At 44.4% G+C, this 14,700-nt stretch overlaps 1 protein-coding gene across 2 annotated transcripts in view; it reads left to right on the forward strand.

Moving 5' to 3' along the window:
• Positions 1–4,539: 4,539 nt before the first annotated feature.
• LOC132828243 (titin-like) overlaps positions 4,540–14,700 on the forward strand; it is a 31,640-nt gene continuing 21,479 nt past the window's right edge. Inside the window, exon 1 of one of the 2 annotated variants that reach the window (XM_060845208.1) lies at positions 4,540–4,591. The gene's annotated coding sequence lies outside the window, so the exon portion shown is untranslated. Of the gene's footprint in view, positions 4,592–7,191; positions 7,260–14,700 lie in introns of those variants that run through there. The other variant, XM_060845207.1, reaches the window with a different exon arrangement.

The following is a 14,700-nucleotide window of genomic DNA, read 5'->3' on the forward strand; positions in this document are numbered from 1 at the left end:
CCACACTACCAAGAATCCTGTCTTTAATCCTGTATCCAGCATTCAAATTCAACTTTCCCAAATGAATCACTTTGCATTTGTCCAGGTTGAACTCCATCTGCCACTTCTCAGCCCAGCTCTGTATCCTGTCAATGTTGTAGCCTGCAACAGCCCTCGACACTATCTACAATATCATCAACCTTTGTATCATCAGCAAACTTACCAACCCACCCTTCCACTTCTTCATCCAAGTCATTTATAAAAACTACAAAGAGCAGAGGCCCAAGAACAGATCCCAGTGGGACACCACTGGTCACTGACCTCCAGGCGGAAAACTTTCCATCCACTACCACTCACTGTCTTCTTTCGGCCAGCCAATTCTGTATCCAGGCAGCCACATTTCCCTGTATCCCATACCTCCCAACTTTCTGAATGAGCCTACTGTGGGGAACCTTATCAAATGCCTTACTGAATCCATATACACCACATCCACTGCTCAGCCTTCATCAATGTGTCTCGTCACATCCTCAAAGAACTCAACAAGGGCTGTGAGGTATGACCTGCCCCTCACAAAGCCATGCTGACTATCGCTAATCAAACTATGTTTTTCCAAATAGTCATTAATCCTATCTCTCAGAATCATTTCCAGTACCTTACCACAGATGTAAGCCTGACTGGTCTGTAATTCCCAGGGATTTCCCTATCCTCTTTCTTGAACAAGGCCTTACACTTTATTCCAGGTGCCTGGTATCAGATAGATAAAAATTACCAGGCTTGGTAGTTACGAAGCTGCGGTTTTGGATGACAGATATAGAAGAATGGCAGGCAGGAATAACATGTTTATTCCTTGCAAAATATTGAGGCCAACAATGTCTTTTCAACTCAGGAGAAAACAGCACCCAATTATCCATTTTCATGGAATCAGTTCATAGAGTCATAGAATCATAAACATGGAAATAGACCCTTCGGTCCAACCAGTCCATGCTGAACCTAATCCCAAACTCAACTCGTCCCAGCTGCCTGCTCCTGGCCCATATCCCTCCAAACCCTTCCTATCCATGTCATTATCAAAGTGTTTTTTAAACATTGTAACTGTACCCACATCCACAATTCCTCTGGAAGTTCATTCCACACACAAACCACCTCAATGTATTGTTTGAGAACGTAATTTGGAATATATTCTTGGCATGCTTTAAAGCAGTATTTACAAATTTGCCCACATTCCTCATCCATTTTCTGAGCTTTCCAAATTGCTTCTAACACTTTGTTGTAGATAAATATCTTGTGGTCCAAGAGATATAGGACCACACCCATCTGCTATGTTTCTTGCCCTCCTGTGCTGGTTGTTTAATGTGACAATAAACTGAATTGCCCCAGCCCCTGAATGACACAGACCATGATGAGAACATTGGGAACATTGCATGAGATGTTCAGTGAGGACCTTTGAAATCAAAAAATCCTATTTTCTGACCAGATGTTGGACAATGAGACAACATTCTCACCAGGCAAAAGGCCTACCAGCATGGATTATTGCTCATTGATAGTATTGTTTTCTTATTCTCCTCATTATTATGCATTCTCCCAGAAAAGAGGCACTGACAAATCCTAACGTGAAAGTCCAAGCCGGTACGTGGCAACTGTAGCTCTCAGCTGCTGGACATCAGGCACAACATCTCAGGGCAGTGACTGTATGCACTCCCTGTCCATGGACCTGGGCACCAGACACATACCAACCTCACTGCATTATCATGGCACATTTCCAATCCATTTACCACATGCTTCACCACATCAATACTGCACTTTAGAGCATCCCGGTGCCTCTCAATGGAATGCTGTTGCAAGAAGCCTTTGCAGAGGAGGGTAACCAGCCAGTGGATTGGACTGACAGCACCTCACAGCTGGTCACTTGCATCCTTAATGCTCCCTCACCTTGTGCCTAGCTCAATGCTCACAACATCCCTAAATCGTCTTGCCTTCTGGTGCTCTAACCCTTCAGCTGCACTTTAAGGGCTGTCTTCACTTCTGTCTTGCTTGGAGTTGAGAGCAGATACAAGTCCAGGCAGCTTGTTGTGATTAGTAACAGTCGCCTGTTAAGGCGGTGGTTGTGTTGCTGTCGAACACCATCCTACATCAGTCTCACACTTACAGAGTGCACCAGCAGCCTACAAAGCAAGCACACTGCGTACGTACCAACCAAATGGCCATACCCCAAAGTCGACTGGGATTAGTCCCCATTCACGTCAAACAAGGGAGTCCTGGTACAGTCAGTCAGAGAGTCCTGGTACAGTCATGGAGTCCCAGTACAGTCAGTCAGGGAGTCCCGGTACAGTCAGTCAGGGAGTCCTGGAATAGTCAGTCATGGAGTCCTGGTACAGTCAGTCAGGGAGTCTGGTACAGTCAGTCATGGAGTCCCAGTACAGGCAGTCAGGGAGTCTTGCTACAGTCAGTCAGGGAGTCCTGGTACAGTCAGTCATGGAGTCCCAGTACAGTCAGTCAGGGAGTCCTGGTGCAGTTGGTGAGGGAGTCCTGGAATAGTCAGTCATGGAGTCCCAGTACAGTCAGTCAGGGAGTCCTGGTACAGTCGGTCAGAGAGTCCCAGTACAGTCAGTCAGGGAGTCTTGCTACAGTCAGTCATGGAGTCCCAGTACAGTCAGTCAGGGAATCCTGGTGCAGTTGGTCAGGGAGTCCTGGAATAGTCAGTCATGGAGTCCCAGTACAGTCAGTCAGGGAGTCCTGGTACAGTCAGTCAGGGAGTCTTGCTACAGTCAGTCAGGGAGTCCTGGTACAGTCAGTCATGGAGTCCCAGTACAGTCAGTCAGGGAGTCCTGGTGCAGTTGGTCAGAGAGTCCCGGTACAGTCAGTCAGGGAGTCCTGGAATAGTCAGTCATAGATTCCCAGTACAGTCAGTCAGGGAGTCCTGGAATAGTCAGTCAGCGAGTCCTGGTACAGTCAGTCATGGAGTCCCGGTACAGTCAGTCAGGGAGTCTTGCTACAGTCAGTCATGGAGTCTCAGTACAGTCAGACAGGGAGTCCTGGTACAGTCAGTCAGGGAGTCCCGGTACAGTTAATCAGGGGGTCCTGGAATAGTCAGTCAGAGAGTCCTGGTACAGTCGGTCAGGGGGTCCTGGCTGCAGTCAGTAAGGGCAGTGCCTGTGAGCTGTCTAGAGAATTGAGCATGGTCAGTAGTCCATTTGTGTCTATCAGGGCCAGGATCCATCTCACAACAGTCCGGGATGTGGGCCATGGTAGGTCCAGAGCAAACAGACTTAGACAGGATCATAGTCAATCCCAGGGATCAGAGGATCAAAAGACAAGGGGCATTACCAGAGGTCATTAGAACATAGAACATTATAGTGCAGTAGAGGCCCTTCAGCCCTTGATGTTGTGCTGACCTGTGTAACCTAATCTGAAGCCCATCTAACCTACACTATTCCATTTTCTCCCACATGTTTATCCAATATCCATTTAACTGCCCTGAAATTTGGCAAATCTACTACAGGCAGTGTGCCCTACTACTCTCTGAGTAAAGAAACTACCTCTGACATCTGTCCTATATCCATCACCATTCAATTTAAAGCTATGTCCCCTTGTGCTAGCCAGCACCATCTGAGGAAAAAGGTTCTCACTCTCCACCCTATCTAACCCTCTGATTATCTTATATGTCTCAATTAAGTCACCACTCAACCATCATTTCTCTAACGAAAACAGCCTCAAGTCCCTCAGCCTTTCCTAAAAGACCTTCCTTCCATACCAGGCAACATCCTGGTAAATCTTCTCTGAACTCTTTCTGAAGCTTTCACATCCTTCCTATAATGGGGTGACCTGAACCGTACGCAAAACTCCAAGAACTGCCACACTATTGGAGTATGGGAATGGGAGAACTCAGTGATGGAAATTGGGGATTTCAGGCTGGGCAAGGGGGCAGCTAGGTGTACTTCAGAAGACATGAGATGCTACTGGGGTTGGGATTATTAGCAGTCAGCATTCCCTGGCCTCAACATGAAAGAGCACGTGATAGTAGGCAGCACTAAACTAGTGATAGGGTTAGAGGGTTAAGGTTGAAGGTTATGAATGTCACTCCAGCTAGCAGACAATGACAGCTGGAAAGCGATGGTGGTGGTTTGTGCACATGGTGACTGGAGGTTTCAGGATGGGGACACCTGGTGACCAGGCTGGGCCTAGGACTCAGAGGACCTGGTGTGTTCTACTTTGCCTTCCATGATGTCTTGAATCCTAAATGTGATCAAGAAGTGGAAACTGGCTATGCTCACACCCCAAGTGGGTGGAATGAGTGTTTTATTTTCTTCCTAAAGTGCAGTCTTCACCTCTGAGCAATAGAAGGCCCTTTAAGGGACATTTACACTAATCAGACATGGACAGAGGACAGGTTGAAATCACCTGTAATAATAGCATGGTGCATGTGAAATGCAGGCAGTGTCCAACTGTGTGGAGTAAATGCTGTGGATGAACAAGCCTGACCATGTTGTTGGTCCTTGCAGAATGAAGATAGATATCCCTGTGAAGCACAATTAGAGGTTGTATGAAAAGCGTCAGTGAGCCACAAAACACAGAGAGAATTCAAAAGCGCATCGACTGCAGATCACCTTGTATAGTAAGTATCATGCAATACCTTCGTACCTTACTTGGGTGATGTGACCACATCCAGGTTGCAGTCTCAGTCCTGAGACAGCACTTACAATCGCCGACTGTCTCCTCGTGACTGTGCTACATTTAATGGCAAAAGGGGCAACATCAAAGTTGCACAGGGAGGTATTCCAGGCTTTCCATGTCAGAGTCGTCTGTGCCCCTCAGTATTGAGGACTGTGCTAATCACCGCCTGAATGTGTTATGAATACTGAGTGCTCAGATCACTAAGGACTTGTTCTGTTTATGTTCCCTGCCAGGGTCACAGCTATCCTGACTGATGGCTCTACCCACAACAGGGGTATTAAGAGAAAAGGAGGATGCTCCAGAGAAAAGGAGGTTTACAAAATTATGAGGGGCATGGATAGGATAAATGGACAAAGTCTTTTCCCTGGGGTGGGGGAGTCCAGAATTAGAGGGCATAGGTTTAGGGTGAGAGGGGAAAAATATAGAAGAGACCTAAGGGGCAAGTTTTTCACACAGAGGGTGGTACGTGTATGGAATGAGCTGCCAGAGGATGTGGTGGAGGCTGGTACAATTGCCACATTTAAGAGGCATTTGGATGGGTATATGAACAGGAAGGGTTTGGAGGGATATGGGCCGGGTGCTGGCAGGTGGGACTAGATTGGGTTGGGATATCTGGTCGGCATGGACGGGTCGGACCGAAGGGCCTGTTTCCATGCTGTACATCTCTGTGACTCTCTGACTCTAAATACCTGTTGAGGTCGAGGGTAGATCCAGTGCAGCCCATTCTTCAACCATGGCAGTGGTAGAGCAGACAGAAACCCTGTTGAAGATGTGGTTTGACTGCTTGGATTGGTCAGGAGGACTGGACTGAGAGTGTTGTATTATTTCTGTATATTGTAACACAACTGGAACAGACAAAGAGGGGATGTGATGGAGGATGATGAGCTGGGAGATCATGAATGATCTTCAGAGGAGGAGGAGGAGGACTTTAAGCAGAAAGAACATCATTTTCTGCATGATAGAGCACAGCAGCAAGGGCAGCGCCTCACCAGACCGGACATCATTGATCCTTTTGGTTCCCGTAGATTTGAGCTGCGTTCAGTGATCATTTCAGTTGCTGTAAGTCGTTGGTGCTCAAATACAAGCAACCTGTTTCTGTTCCATGAGGGAAATGCAATTTCTGTTAGTTTGTTTTCTGTTGCTTTAGGTATTGCTGACTGATATGAAATATCTTGAGTGCTTGCCTGAAATGTGATGGTTCTATATTGAATAATGCTAAGCTGCTGGATGATACTGGGCATTGGGGAAAGAATGGTAGTGATCAAGTCAGTGTTACGATGGGATGTGGCTAAGGATGGTAAAGCTTTGTGGCCTAGATTTGAAACAGTGAGAAGTGGCGTCGGAGCCAGCCTTGGGAAATCTTGGTTTGTAGCTTCTGTGCCATTGCACGCACAGTGAAAGGTAACTCCAGGCCACCAGCAAGTAACCATGTACCAATGGGCTTTAAAGATGCTGCCAGCCCTGGGGATCACTTGATATCTTGGCAGCAGCAAGTTTATTCCCCTGCAGCATGTGGGAGACTATGGCTAGCATTGTCTCTGCAGGGCACCGAGGGATATTGTACCTAGTTAGTCAGGAGAATTTGCGATAATAGCATGGGCTAGCTTTCATAGTGAGAAACCATCTGTGAAACCTGATGAAAACCACACTTAGCCCGTTATGATTTCTGGTAAGATTCAGTCAATGTTTCAGTTGTAGGTTAATGGCTAACTGTACATACCAGCTGGACATTGTACAGCATTAATCTTAATCAGTCTTTGTACTCCCAGTAACCTTTTTGTCAATTAGTTGGCACTTAACAATGGTTTGTAACCTGCTTCAGGGTAGAGTTCAAATCCCAGGCATAATCTGAAAATGTTTTTCACATGCTCATGTTGCTGCTAGTGCTTCCTTCTCAATCTCTGCAGTTCCATGACATTGTAGGGTAAGATCAAAGCTACTGACTTTAATCATTTGAAAAAATCAACCCTGATGCCTATTGCATGAACAATGTATTCCAAAGATCTCATGGTTAGTTGTGAAAACACTTATTTCTCATTCATGTCTTGCTTCTTGCAAGATTGTTGATGTTGTTCTGAGTTTGACCATGTTCAGATATGGCTGAACCACAAGTTTGAATGTTATCAATCATTCAGGTAAGTCTTTCTAATCCTCAGGGAAATCTCTTATTGTTCTTTGAAGCATTTCTGCTGCTGACATAATGCCAAAAGGTAGATGACTCAAGCACTAATTTCTAAATGGTGCAATGAACACTGTTAGAAGATTAGATATTTTGTCCAGAGAAGGTTACCAAAAGCCACTGGTGGCATAAGATTTGGTTAAAGTTGTGCTTTTTGTGAGTTCCACCAGCAGCCCATCCACTGATGCCATAGTATAGATCTGTCTCTTGACTACATTGGATGAAGTCAATGCAAATTAGTATTGAGCTGTTCAGTTTTGGCACTGGCAGCATGCCAGAATGTCAATGAATTGGTTTCGTTAATGGTAAGGTCGCTTGTTGATGTAACATTGTCCTAATTTCATGCTTCACTTTCTTCAAAGGTAAATGTAGAACTTTCCTTGGAGTGAAAGGAAAATATTTGACTCGCATCTGATCTCAACATGATATGGTGAGCTGTTTGTAACCTTCCACAGCCATTGGACAATTTTAGGAATTCTGCCCTGGATCCTTCTCATTCTCCCTGCTTTTCCAATTGATCAACCTTATAAAAGAATCACAGATCTATGAATCTTTTCCAGCTATGGACACTCTTGTTTTTGAAGCACATGTAGGGTTTTTTCTGATTTTAGTTTATCAATACTACAGTATTGCTGTCAACTGACATTTTCCTTTGAGTTGAATGTCTCCTGGCCATTGGAGTCAACTGTTGGGGTACCTTCAGGCAGTCTTGTCTAGGCCACATTTCTGTGTCTGAAAGAACTGATGCATTGTCTCCAGTCTCCAACTTGATATCTGTTTTGTGCCCATTTATTTTAATACTCATTCCAATAATATTCCTATTACTTCTAGTAATGGATGTAGGTTTGCTCGCTGAGTTGGAAGGTTCAGTTTCAGACATTTCGTCACCATCCTAGGTAACATCTTCAGTGAGCCTTCAGACGAAGGCGGGCTTCATCCAGAGGCTCACTGATGATGTTACCTAGTACGGTGACGAAACGCCTGAAAACGAACCTTCCAGCTCAACGAGCAAACATACATCCAGAACCTCAACCTGAGCTACAAATCTTCTCAAAACTCACTAACTTTTAGTAATGTAGCTTTTTTTGTATTTTTGGCTCTTGAATATTACTGTTACTTGTTCTGGTGGAGTTTTTTTTGTTTGTTTTGATTTTGATTTTCACTATTTTTACTGTAACAAACTATTTTACTATTTCCGAATGTGTAGCCTTGCGGCAGGATTGGCTTTCCGCAGATTTGGTTGGACAATTTCCATGTCAATGCATCTATTCCTGCCATTGCAAGAGCCTTGAACAATTTGAGCACTGCCCTCTTGAACCACATCATGATATGTGCACTGAGAGAGGTATCACATCATCATCCCTAATAACCCCACTCTCAGGGTCCAGCAGAATGCATGTTGGGTATTATCAAATCAATGAGCTTTGGAAAATAGAGTTAAAAGGAATCCAAAGGGTTTTTCCAAATACATTAAGGTCAAGAGAGCAACTAGGGAGAGAATAGGGCCCCTCAAAGATCAGCATGGAGCCACAGAAAATGGGGGAGATACTAAACGAGTATTTTGCATCAGTGTTTACTGTGGAAGAGGACATGGATGTTTTAGAATGTAGGGAAATAGATGGTGACATCTTGAAAAATGTCCATACTACAGAGGAGGAAATTCTAGATGCCTGGAAACGCATAAAAGTGGATAAGTCCCTGGTACCTGATCAGGTGGACCCAGGAACTCTGTGGGAAGCTAGGGAAATGATTGTTGGGCCTCTTACTGAGATATTTGTATCATCGATAGTCACAGGTGAGGTGTTGGAAGACTGGAGATTTGCTCACGTGGTGGCTCCGTTTAAGAAGGGTGGTAAGGACAAGCCAGGGAATTTTAGACCATTGAGCCTGATGTCATTGGTGGGCAAATTGTTGGAGGGAATCCTGAGGGACAGGATGTAAATGTATTTGGAAAGGCAGGGACTGATTAGGGATGATCAACATGGCTTTGTGCATGGGAAATCATGTCTCATAAACTTGATTGACTTTTTTGAAGAAGCAATAAATAGGACCGATGAGGGCAGAGCAGTAAATGTGATCTATATACTGACTTCAGTAAGGCATTCAACAAGGTTCCCCATGGGAGACTGATTAACAAGGTTAGATCTCATGGAATACAGGGAGAACCAGCCATTTGGATACAGAACTGGCTCAAAGATAAAAGACAGAGGATTGTGGTGGAAGGTTGTATTTCAGACTGGAGGCCTGTGACCAGTGGAGTTCTACAAGGACCAGTGCTGGGTCCACTACTTTTCATCATTTATATAAATGATTTGGATGTGAACATAAGAGGTATAGTTAATAAGTTTGCAGATGACACCAAAATTGGAGGTGTACTGGACAGCAAAGAAGGTTACCTCAGATTACAATAGGATCTTGACCAGATGGGCCAATGAGCTAAGACATGGCAGATGGAGTTTAATTTAGATAAATATGAGGTGCTGCATTTTGGGAAAGCAAACCTTAGCAGGATTTATACACTTAATGCTAAGACCCTAGGGAGTGTTGCTGAACAAAGAGACCTTGGAGTGCAGGTTCATAGCTCCTTGAAAGTGGAGTTGCAGGTAGGTAGGATAGCGAAGAAGGTGTTTGGTATGCTTTCCTTTATTGGTCAGAGTATTGGGTACAGGAGTTGGGAGGTCATGTTGTGGCTGTACAGGATATTGGTTAGGCCACTGTTGGAATATTGCGTGCAATTCTGATCTTCCTATCGGAAAAATGTTGTGAAACTTGAAAGGGTTCAGAAAAGATTTACAAGGATGTTGCCAGGGTTGGAGGATCTGAGCTACAAGGAGAGGCTGAACAGGCTGGGGCTGTTTTCCCTGGAGCGTTGGAGGATGAGGAGTGACCTTATAAAGCCTTATAAAATCATGAGGGGCATGGATAGGGTAAATAGACAAAGTCTTTTCCCTGGGGTCAGGGAGTCCAGAACTAGAGGGCATAGGTTTAGGGTGAGAGGGGAAAGATATAAAAGAGACCTAAGCGGCAACTTCTTCACACAGAAGGTGGTACGTGTATGGAATGAGCTGCCAGAGGATGTGGTGGAGGCTGGTACAATTGCAACATTTAAAAGGCATCTGGATGTGTATATGAATAGGAAGGGTTTGGTGGGATATGGGCCGAGTGCTGGCATGTGGGACTAGATTGGGTTAGGATATCTGGTCGGCATGGACAGGTTGGACCGAAGGGTCTGTTTCCGTGCTGTACGTCTCTATGACTCTCTGACTCTAAATATTGAACCAGAAAGTATTATTTTCATATTGCATCGCTGTGTTTTTGTGCAACGCTAATGAAAAAGGGTTTACCATACCCAGCATAATCAAAGAATGCTGGAGGTCTGAAACCAAAACAAAAATTGCTGGAGAAGCTCAGCATGTCTGGCAGCATCTGTGGAGAGAAAGCAAAGTTAATGTTTCAAGTCCTTGATCAGAACTGATGAATTTCAATTTGATTGTTCCAAACCAGACTTTGTGAATGGCTGTTCTTGGACACCAGGTTTATAACTGAAACAAAAATTGACAGAACACATGTAGGCAACAAACTCATCTCAGTAATCTCAGTAATGTAAAACTGAACCCTTTTTTTGGACCATAATCCTCTTTCTCCCTCTCTCTCTCTCTCACACACACACACACACACACACACACACAGACACACACACACACACACACACACACACACACACAGAGACACACACACACACACACACACACACACACGATAGACAAACACAATTAAGGGATAAATTAACAGTAAAGAATTGTAGTTTGCTAGTTCGATACACATTTTCCAATAATGAAATATTTGGACATAGGCAAGTAGAACTGTTATTTTACCTGAATTCTGAAGTCCCCACCTAACGCTTACAGTTTGAGCAGGTTTTGAGAAATATTTACATATTTCTGACAGACTGGGATTCTTTCCTCAGGACGTTTGACTGGATTTGATTTGATTTATTGTGGCCACAGTGAAAAGTTTTGTTTTGCAAGTAGTACAGGCAATCAAGGACATTCAGATCAACGGGAGCTTAGACAGAGTGAGGCATACACGGTTACAGTGGCACGGGAGATCCACAAACCAAGATCATCATTTAGTAAGATCAACATTGTTAGAAAGTAGAGACGTCTATTCAGTTGTCGAGTAACAGCAGGGAAGAAGCCACTTCTTGAACTGTTACTGTGTGTGTTCAAGCTTCTGTACCTCCTGCCTGATGGAAGAGGTTGGAAGAGAACATTAGCAGGGTGGGAGGGGTCTCTGATGAGGTTGGCAGCCTTTCTGCAACGAGACATGTAAATGGAGCCGACGTGTGGGAGGTTGGTTTCTGTGATGGTCTGGGCTGTGCACACAACGTTCTGTAGTTTGTTATGGTCTTGGCAGAGCCCTTGCCGTACCAGTCCGTTATACACCTTAATGGAATGCTTTCTATGGTGCACCTGTAGAAGTTGGTGAGGGCCTTTATCAACATGCCAAATTTCCGAGACCACTTGAGGAAGAAAAGGTGTTGTGCCTTCTTGACTGTCACATCTACATGGGAGGTCCAGGGTAGATGGTTATCGTCATGCCTGGGAACTCCATGTTCTCAAACCCCTCCAACTCAGCTCCTTTAATATGGATAAGGTCTTCCTCCTTTTGTCCTAAAGTCAATGATCAGTTCTTTTGGTTTACTGACAATGAGAGAGAGAGATTGTTATCATTGCACCACTGTCCCACACCCTCTATCTCCTTTCTGTATTCTGACTCCTTATTGTTTTGCTCTCTGGCCTACCATGGTGGTGTTGTCTGCAAACTTGTACATGTCAAGTGTGAGGTTGTTCATTTTTGGAAGGACAAATAAGAATGTGGAATACAGGGTTAACGGTAGGGTTCTTAGTAAGGTGGAGGAACAGAGGGATCTTGGGGTCTATGTTCATAGCTCTTTGAAAGTTGCCACTCAGGTGAATAGAGTTTGTAAGAAGGCCTATGGTGTATTAGCGTTCATTAGCAGAGTCATGCAGTCATAGTCATAGAGATGTACACCATAGAAACAGACCCTTCGGTCCAACCTGTCCATACCAACCAGATATCCCAACCCAATCTAGTCCCACCTGCCAGCAACCGGCCCATATCCCACCAAACCCTCCCTATTCATATACCCATCCAGATGCCTCTTAAATGTTGCAATTGTACCAGCCTCCACCACATCCTCTGGCAGCTCATTCCATACACGTACCACTCTCTGTGTGAAAATGTTGCCGCTTAGGTCTCTTTTATATCTTTCCCCTCTCACCCTAAACTTATGGCCTCTAGTTCTGGACTCCCCACCCCAGGGAAAAGACTTTGTCTATTTGTCCTATCCATGCCTCTCATAATTTTGTAAACCTCTATAAGGTCACCCCTCAGCCTCCGACGCTCCAGGGAAAACAGCCCCAGCCTGTTCAGCCTCTCCCTGTAGCTCAAATTCTCCAACCCTAGCAACATCCTTGTAAATCTTTTCTGAATCCTTTCAAGTTTCACAACATCTTTCCGATAGGAAGGAGACCAGAATTGCACGCAATATTCCAACAGTGGCCTAACCAATGTCCTGTACAGCCGCAACATGACCTCCTAACTCCTGTATCCAATACTCTGACCAATAAAGGAAAGCATACCAAACGCCTTCTTCATTATGCTACCTACCTGCAACTCCATTTTCAAGGAGCTATGAACCTGCACTCCAAGGTCTCTTTGTTCAGGAACAAGGGCCTTACCATTAAGTGTGTAAGTCCTGCTAAGGTTGAGGGATTGAATTCAAGAGTCGTTAGGTGATGTTGCAGCTGTACAGGACTTTGGTAAGGCCACATTTGGAGTACTGTGTGCAGTTCTGGTCGCCTCACTTCAGGAAAAATGTGGAAGCTTTGGAGAGGGTGCAGAGGAGATTTACCAGGATGTTGCCTGGAACGGAGAATAGGTCGTACGAGGATAGGTTGAGAGTGCTAGGCCTTTTCTCATTGAAACGACAAAGGATGAGGGGTGACTTGATAGAGGTTTATAAGATGATCAGGGGAATAGATAGAGTAAACAGTCAGAGACTTTTTCCCCAGGTACAACAGAGTGTTACAAGGGGACATAAATTTAAGGTGAAGGGTGGAAGGTATGGGGGGATGTCAGGGGTAGGTTCTTTACCCAGAGAGTGGTGGGGGCATGGAATGCGCTGCCTGTGGGAGTGGCAGAGTCAGAATCATTGGTGACCTTTAAGCGGCAATTGGATAGGTACATGGATAGGTGCTTAATCTAGGATAAATGTTCGGCACAACATCGTGGGCCGAAGGGCCTGTTCTGTGCTGTATTGTTCTATGTTCTATGTTCTATGGTGTTCATATGGAACTTGGCTGCACAGTTATGGATGCACTGAAGGCTGAGAACGCATCCTTGCGGCGTTCTGGTGTTGAGGATTATCAACAGTTTCATGAGTCAATAGAAAATTAGACCGAGCTGGAGAGAGAGAGAGACAGACAGACAGACAGAAAACAAACCAGCAGTCTCTTGAGCTTCCAAAATCACTCCCAAGCAACATACCAGCCAGAACCATTTTGTTCTATTTTACATCAGTACCAACTCTTTGTGGTTGGCTGGTTGACACCAATCCTACCTTGATTGACCAATTCAACATTCAACCAGCCTGGAGTATAACAACAGCCCATGCCCCTTCACCGACAGTGTCCTTAGAACAGTAATCAAGTCGCACTATCTCCCAGGCCAGCTCCCAATAGCTTTGTTCCCTTCTCCTTTAAAACACGTTCCTGTTAAAAATTCAATTCTTAACCTCAACATTCAGGTTCCAACAGAAAAATAAAAGAAAATGGTGAAGGCCTCCACAACTTATCAGTCTCCTCACAAAGCTGTTGTGAGGCTCTGTATCAAATGCCACTGGAAATCCACATACACCACATCAAATGCAATATCCCCATCAACACTTTCTATTACCTCCTCAAAAAAACTCCAGCCAATTGGTTCAACATGATTTCCCCTTTAGAAATCATATGTTGACACTTGTGAATCAACCTACCTTTCTCCAGACTAGAGTACATATATAGTCAAGGAGAAAGTGAGGACTGCAGATGCTGGAGATCCTGATGAAGGGCTTATGCCCGAAATGTCGATTCTCCTGCTCCCTGGATGCTCCCTGACCTGCTGTGCTTTTCCAGCGACATACTAGATTACATGTATAATGTCTATTAATCCATCCTGTTAAAGTTAACTAGAACTGTTTCCAAAGATTTCCCCACTACTGAAGTGAAATAATCTGGTCTGTAATTGCTGGAAATACCCTTACAACCTTTTTTGAACAAGGCTGTAGTGTTGGCAGTTCTTCAGTCTGCTGGAACCTCCCAAGTCCGGAGAAGTCTGAAAGATTATGACCTCTGATGCCACAGTTTCTACCTCACTTCCGTCAAAATCCATTGGATTTGATGTATTGAAATTTGAATGTTAGTTCAATTTATCTATTTCTACAATGATCAAATTCACAACACGTGACTTTTGGCAACTATGTATATCTGTTCGGGGTAATTTCTTACCTTTGGAGAAGGGGTGAATTGTGTTATACCTCATAGTCAGTATGTCTGTACACTTTTCAGAGGAATGCTTATGATATCATTGCAGTATCATCGGGTAAAATGGTCTTTCCTTGGCAAACTCACATTGCTTTTGGCCAATGCCATGATCAGTGTCCATCAATCATTCTCTCTGACAGTCATTGTCTCCTCAATGATTGTTCTCATTGAACAATTTAGAAGTTGAAATGGTGGTCAGTAAAATATGCAGCTATTGATTTAATTGAATTTAACTCTGCTCACCAGAGTGGGAAGATGATG

The sequence above is a fragment of the Hemiscyllium ocellatum genome, chromosome 26 (genome assembly GCF_020745735.1).
Source record: "Hemiscyllium ocellatum isolate sHemOce1 chromosome 26, sHemOce1.pat.X.cur, whole genome shotgun sequence".
In the NCBI taxonomy this organism is placed as follows: domain Eukaryota; kingdom Metazoa; phylum Chordata; class Chondrichthyes; order Orectolobiformes; family Hemiscylliidae; genus Hemiscyllium; species Hemiscyllium ocellatum.